Source organism: Oxyura jamaicensis, chromosome 3 (assembly GCF_011077185.1).
Source record: "Oxyura jamaicensis isolate SHBP4307 breed ruddy duck chromosome 3, BPBGC_Ojam_1.0, whole genome shotgun sequence".
NCBI classification, from domain to species: domain Eukaryota; kingdom Metazoa; phylum Chordata; class Aves; order Anseriformes; family Anatidae; genus Oxyura; species Oxyura jamaicensis.
Window position 1 is genome coordinate 2,187,673 of NC_048895.1, and position 7,428 is coordinate 2,195,100.

A 7,428-nucleotide genomic window follows, 5' to 3' on the forward strand; every position below is an offset into this window, starting at 1 on the left:
ATATGAGAAATTCTGAAAATGTCATATGTATAAAATTTAGTAAAAGACTGATAGCTTCAGAATCAAGAGAGTTGCAGTTACAGGGCCTGGCTACGTGGGGGAATGGAAAAAATTAATTGTACTAAGCTCAGTTTTTACTTACAGAAATTGTCTGCATCCACATGAGGCAAATCTTAGTTTGCAGTAACTGGCAACATATTGCACATATGCTTCTGTTAGAAAGTAGTTATTTGATCGCATAGCAAGTTAGTACTAACTTTCATGTCAATGCCTCAGAGGTAGTGTGTTATTCTGCAGTCCTCCAGGTGCCTTCTTCCCACACAACTTGCCTCCTCACAAAACTATCCAGTTTGCTTTTGGGACCTAGTGCCATGATTAGAGCCCCACTGTCTTTGGTGCTTATGGGACTCATTAGATTCAGATATCAAAGAGCCTGCTATGCAAGAGACCGGCTGAAACCTGCAGGAGAAGCAGTGCACTAAAGCAGACCCTGATAACTAATCTTTCAGCCCTTTTCTCAACCAGCTTCCAATTCCTATGCACACCCAAACATCCTGCCCTGTAATTGAGACCTTGGCTTGTTAGCATTTACCTTTTAACTCATTACACCTGCCATTGCTGTATGGCATTAGTGTTAGACTTCATGATACAGACTTAATACATGTCTTAAAGAATCATATCAGATACTAGTGTTTTGGTTAGATGTGAGTTTTTTGCCCCCTCTAATCAGGGGCACAAAAGTGGTGACTGCAAAGAATCAGTCTTACTCTGCATATCTCAAGTAATCAGCTCCTAACAAACCAAGCCATCATTCACCTTGTCACAGTCATCACCTTATCTTTTTGAGCTCCTTGTCCTGACTTCTTAGTGATAAATGTATTCGCTCATGTTGTATTCAGTGGTGAATGCATGGGAAGCCTGGCATGCACAAATACAAAATTCACTACAGTCCTCAGGATTAATTAGCACGTTTTGCTCAGTGACTTAGCCACCATCGCATCCTTTCATATAGATTCACCTTCATAGCCTGCTACTTGAAGTACTTCTCTTTCCCACCCATGATATCCTTTGGCATCCTAGATTTCCTGGATTTATAAATGGAAATCCTACCACTGAAAGCATTCACTGGGTATATGGTAAGGAGCTAAATATTTTGTGAAGGTCAGTTTGAATCACTCTGTCACATTATAAATTGGTATACAGCACAGAACACCCCATGAGGCCTTCTGGAGGCATTTTCCCAGTGAAAAGTATTGCATTTCATCTGTACAAAAGCTTTCAAGACATTTTTCTCATATAAAATTATTCTGGCACGAAAATACATACAAACAGCAAGGAGCCAATAATATTAATACCAAACATGTTAAACTGTATTTATTTCACTGAAAACCATGTGTATTTCTGCAGGGAATGTAGAATTGAATTTTAAGTACAGGAAGTGCTCTATTACTTTCCTCTGGCATTACAATGCAACGTTGCTTTGTTTGCTCTAAAATAGTAAGCTAAGCCCATCCAGTCAAGTAAAGTATCATGAAGGAGTTCTGGATCCGTAGCAGCAAAGTTTATCTTTCTGGTCTCTTGTCAGCTTTCCTAAACAAGCATTTTTTCCACTTTATCGCACTGAACACAAATTGCCAGTATTAAGACTCCCAGCAGAGTCTCAAATGCAGTTTCTAACCTCCCCCTAATGCTTCTCTTCCATCCAACTCCCTTCATGGCCTAAAGTCTTGCCAGGATTTCTGCAAGAGTGCAAAAGCAGGGATTAGCTTCACCCCATGAGCCTCAAAGCCCTGCTTGCCAACCCACAACAGTAATATGCAAAACAGCAGCAGACCATAAAACCTTGCAGAGAGCCATCTACCACAGCCAAATCACTGCTAACATCTTAAGAATTAATATGGAGCTCTGAGTAACCTTGCGTGCAAGAGTACCCCGGTACTGGGACACAGCTAGGAAAACATCATGAGCCCCCCTGCCAAGAGGGAAGGAGTTGCAAGCCTGGTCCTAACGAGGTCCTCAAAGCCTCTTCATGTTGGGAATAGCAGTTTGTCTCGAAGACTGTCCAATCAACCTTTCTCTCTACATGATATTGAAAACAAGTTAGTAGCTGACCTCTGATCTCTTCAGCTCAAAAGCAGGGTGGCTTTGTCTTGTACCCTTGAGAAAGTGTAACTATGACTAGAAAGAAAGAAGAGGACAGAGCAGAAAGCCTGACATACCAGGAACTTTACACTGCCTGCTTTGTGCTGTTACGCTTGCAAGAAATCACTAATTTTTGTACCACACATTCCACTTAATCTCGTCTTTGTTTTCTACAAAATCTGAATATCCTGCTTGTTCACACCTTTGTGAAAATAGTGTTTAGTTTATTAATGTACAGTAGAAGTTTTATATACTTGTCATACTTCAGAAGTTTTATAAGCTAAATAAGCATGAATAAGACCTATATTGGGTAAAATAAGTCCTACATAATCATAGCATAGCTCCCAGCTTTGAGTTCTACCATGAAGCAATCCATGATACAGTCACAAATAACCCAGTTACACACAGATCACTTGACAGTGAACATTCCATAAAACCGTAGTTTCCAAACTGTTTTTTTTTTCCAAGTCATACCATTAAAGCACAAGTAAAAAAATCCTATATCCTGAATTCATAGTCCACAACTTTAAACTACTTAACAAATAACTCATGGGGCTTTCACAAAAATCAACTATGAAAAGTTACACAAAGTTTAATGAAAACCATGCACGTGCTGAAATTCAACATTCACTCTGTCCTCCAGGAAAGAACACAAGCAGCACTGCTTATGCTACTGCCATTTTGTCTGCTTATACAGCGGTGAAAGGCTCCACTTCATCTCCTAGTTTTGCTTTGTTATGTCTTCCTGTTCCCACACATATTGGGAAGGCAGTTGCGTTGGTGTTTTCAGGGATATCTCCCTCTATTCCTGTGGTATAAGCCTTGGTAGGTGATACCTTAGCAGAAAATAAAAAGGAAATTGGGCAAGAGCAAGGTAGCAACATCGCAACAACATCACTATTCTTCACAGTGCTATCTGTAGTGGTAAATCTTTCCAGAGATGCTAGAATCAAGTCGTTTTTCCTCACCTGTCAGTGTTTGTATTAGGTGAGTTGGTTCACAAGTAAACCTTGCCAGAGTCAATTAGCCGTGTAACAGTGTCAATTTCCTGCTTATAAGCCCAAAGGCCTAACATGAATAGTGGGAGAAGTAGAATTAGGACCAGTGATTTCATCTATTGTCTTAAGCAAGTGAAGAGCCCCGTAAAATACCTTACTGGCCAGTGCTCATCAAACCTGTGATCTTTCAGGAGGCCAATTGCATCTGAACTGTGATGAGAGCTAACGTGGTGATGCAACGAGTTTGTAATTTATGAACTTTTATCAGATCTCCAGAAAAGTCACCCTGAACTTCTATGTGGCTAATGACAACTGTGGGCTGCCACAGCTAAAAAGCATTAATCATCAGTATGAAATCTCCTCTACACCTGGAAGGTAGGTAACAGGCACTAGCAAATGTGATAAAGTTATACTTTCTGGCACATGTAATTCACTAATCTACTTTGTGTAATTCTTCCAATGTCTGACTTGTTACAAATTCTATATACCTGAAAACTATGAAAAAAGGACAGACTATGTTCTGTTCAAAACAATTCCATCTGCATCTCCACTGAAGTATTTCTTTCGTATGTATCCAGTCTGTTTTTCTGTTTCAGAAGTATGAAGCACAGACAGTTTCTTTAAAGGTCTCTTAACACATTGTCTTTTTTTGCTGTTGTTGTTTTTCCTGGCTTTTATGATCAACAATACAACATGATTAGCCAAAGTTCTTGGGAGCAACCGAAACATGTGAATAATAAAGATCAGAAATGCAAGCTGCTTCAATTGTTCCTAGCAGCCCCCAGAACCAGCACTTTTGTCTGTGCAGTACTAAATGCCTTCTTGAGAAGACAAAATGACTCAAAGGCTGAAATGACTCAAAACAAACTGACGTCCCTCATCGTTGTCTCTGAGATTCTTCATTGCATTATGCAGACTATGAAACTCCAATGTTGGGCAGTCTTCACATTTATTCTGAAGTTTCACTCTCCATATACCCTCAGGCAACAACACTACAGTAATCCTAATATCGAGCGGCCTTTTCTTTAGAGAAGTTCTGAAAAGAAATTCAAGTGCATCTTTCCTGAAATGTTAGGAAAGGAAGAGAAAATGAAACTGGTACGTAACAGAAGTAATTCTGCTTAGCTTACATGACACTTGGTTGAAGATGTTAGAGAGCTAGGACTTGTATAGAATGTTTTACAGTCTCAAAACCAAGCAAGATCTTTCCCAAGAATTCATATGTGGCTCCTAAGGCTATAGATTTTTTTTTTTTTTTTTTAAATTATTATTGTTAAGGACTTGCAGCAATCATGTTCCCTGAACTTTCCCTGCTATTATTCTACAATAAGAAGAACGCCCTAGCAGCTGGCAATGTATTCATGCATTCTTTATAATTTAATTTGGGATAGAGTGAGAGTTAGATCAACTTGGATCGGTTGTCTTCTCTTGAGACAATTAAAAGCATAAGATTTCTAGTTAGGGAAAAAAATAAAAAATAGGGTCATGCCTCTGTCTGCTTTGAAGGAGTTTGAATATTACTGTGTTGTCAGTAAGGCAAACAGGTCAGGCTATGACCAAAGTAAGGCTATGTTAGTTACTAATTCACTACAATAGAATAAAATCAGTATGTAGTGCTGAGAATACCTTATGTACGGTTCAGGAGTTGTAGCTGAAAGTAGTTTTGGGCTGTTCCCCTAAACCAACTCACACATGGTTCAAAGCCACCCCAAGGACCAGCCATTGTTTGGAACTTTTCAAGAAGTGGAGGGTATTTGGTGGTCAACTGTGACAGACCTGCTGGCTATGCAAACTAAAGTGACATGCAGTAGGTGAGCAGTCTGGAGATACACGTCAAGCCTACAATAATACACCAAACCCCTATGCAGAAGAATTAGGCTGTATAAAAGACACATTCAACTGCATCACACTCACTTGTCTGTAGTTCTACTCTGTGTTTTTCCCATCAGAGGAAAAGAAAAAAAACACATCCTCAAAAGAATTCTGTCACTGTCTTGTCACTGAGCCTGGAGCCTCTCTTGCGCACTCACTTTCTGCTCTAAGCTGCTTCTAGCTACAGAGCAGCAAGGAGCAGCTCACCTCATGAAACACATGAACGATGACCAATTTTCAAACACCAAATAAAATTATCCTTGTACAGTATGGTTAGCTTGTAAAGCCATTCTGAATATTTTATAAGGAATAACATAATAACATGCTAGTGAGATACCATATTCATGACTACTACTACAAAGGAGATTGTACTTTGATTTCCTGATATTTATGAATAATACTTGCTATAGACTTATTTAGATCTTTATTTTAGATATACCTAAAATAGAACCAGTGAGATACAGCCTGAAGTTGATCTCAGGTCAGCAAGATATAAAATGATTTAACTGAAATTGGGCACCCCAGCACAATAACTGAAGATACAGGTGTTAGGGAACCTCAGAAGCAGGGCTGCTCCAGAGGAGCCAGCAACCAATAGCAAACAAACAGCAGGCAGTGATCTTACCAACCAACCCACAGTCCTACAGCAGTCAAGCAGGGCAAAGCTGGTGATGGTACCAGGTGTTGTCTCCAAAAAAACCCTCAGGTATAAGGATGAGCAGAACCAAAAAGTCTACAGAGCACTTCAGAGCAAATCACAGCCAGCATACATACATACTACAGCACAGCTCAAACAAAGAGCAGAGGCCCCTCCCTGAGCTAACTAAAATGGGGGGCCCAAACCAGTCAGCAGGGATTAAGTGAGGCTGGAAAGGGTGGTTAAGGGCCCTGGCAATCAGAATAAATCAGCTGAAATCAATTTTATCTACAGTGACTTATATTTAACTCTAGAGGGTATTTAACAGCTGCTAAATACAAAATTAGGATGTGTGCTATGTTTCCCTGATCCTGGGTAAATAAAGGATATTTACACAGCCTCAGAAAATAAAACCATCCAGGAAAATCTTAGATATGGTCGTCATAATACTGCATTATTCAAATTAATAATTTGGTTTGGGACTTCAAACAAAAACTTTGGTCTGAAAAATACTAAAGTGATCTAATGTTGTGTTCAGACTATTTCAGTTACAGAACATATATAAATAGATGTTAAGTTATCTATATGTTTGCAATATGCTAAACTAGATAGTTTGCTAATGTTAAAATTAGTTGATCATCAGAATTTGGTAAACTGCTGAGTTAGACCATCATACTGTGCTATATCCAGAGACTGTTGATCTCCGTGCTGATACTCAGTTAAGATCTCCTCCCAAAACTGACTCGAATAGTCAACTCCAGTGCAACAATGATGCAATGAACAAATTTCATCTAGAAAATACAGTTTCTACATAACCTCAGGATTCTTGTTTTATTTTTTATTAAAAACAGCAAAACAGTTTGAATTCCCTGTAACAGCATTATCCTGCTTCCACTAGATTTGGGGTGGACCTGTGACTTTTTGGGTCCTGAATTCCCAGCAGCTGCAACTCGTATCACATGTCTGTTTCTCCTGGAATTCTCTGACTACTTTTTCTATGGTAGAGAAAAGTAGATTCTCTATCTTAGTAAGTCAAGTGCTTTCTGAAAGCAGCAGCACTCTATGAGAAAAAACACCCTGTTTTAAATTTAAAATGTTAAGAAAAAATCACAGATACTATGTGTGCTTAAGATTTATTTTCAGCTTGCAAGGAAAATGACAAAACTCCAATCAGTGCGATATTCAGAGCCCTTGACTGTGTAACTCATTACACAGTAATCAGTCCTGATCTAATTATACTGACTATGTGAAGTTGCTGGTGAGACTGAAATACAGTGTTACCTTGTAGAGAAGTTCTGCACTATTTACACTGCTATTTTACAGCAGCCGTATGGAGCGAAATACTACTAGTAAATGCCAGGAATGCCTTGAAGCCCACTAGATACCTTGCTGCATGCTGCAGCCTTTTACCAGCTGTAGCAGAGTGCATGCAGAAGACACTTCTGCTTGTGTGATACAAATGCTTGGACCAGGCCACGTGGCTTTTTTTTGTTGACAAGAGCTACAACCCTTTGTGCAGTCAGCAGCAACGTGCTATGGCTGGAAGGTGGAAGACGCTTCTGACCTCCAAAATGCCAGGGAAGCTCTTCCACATGTAGTCCAGGTCATGTCTTAATTTGTAATTAAAAGTGGTGAGTCACGAGGGAACATTTCCCAGCTTTGTGAATGCTTGACTGAGATCAGTTACTGGCTGAAAAATCAGACCAAGAGTAACCTTTGCAAAAAAGAACTCCTCATGAGGAAAATAAAACACTTCAAAACACTCAGAACTATTATAAC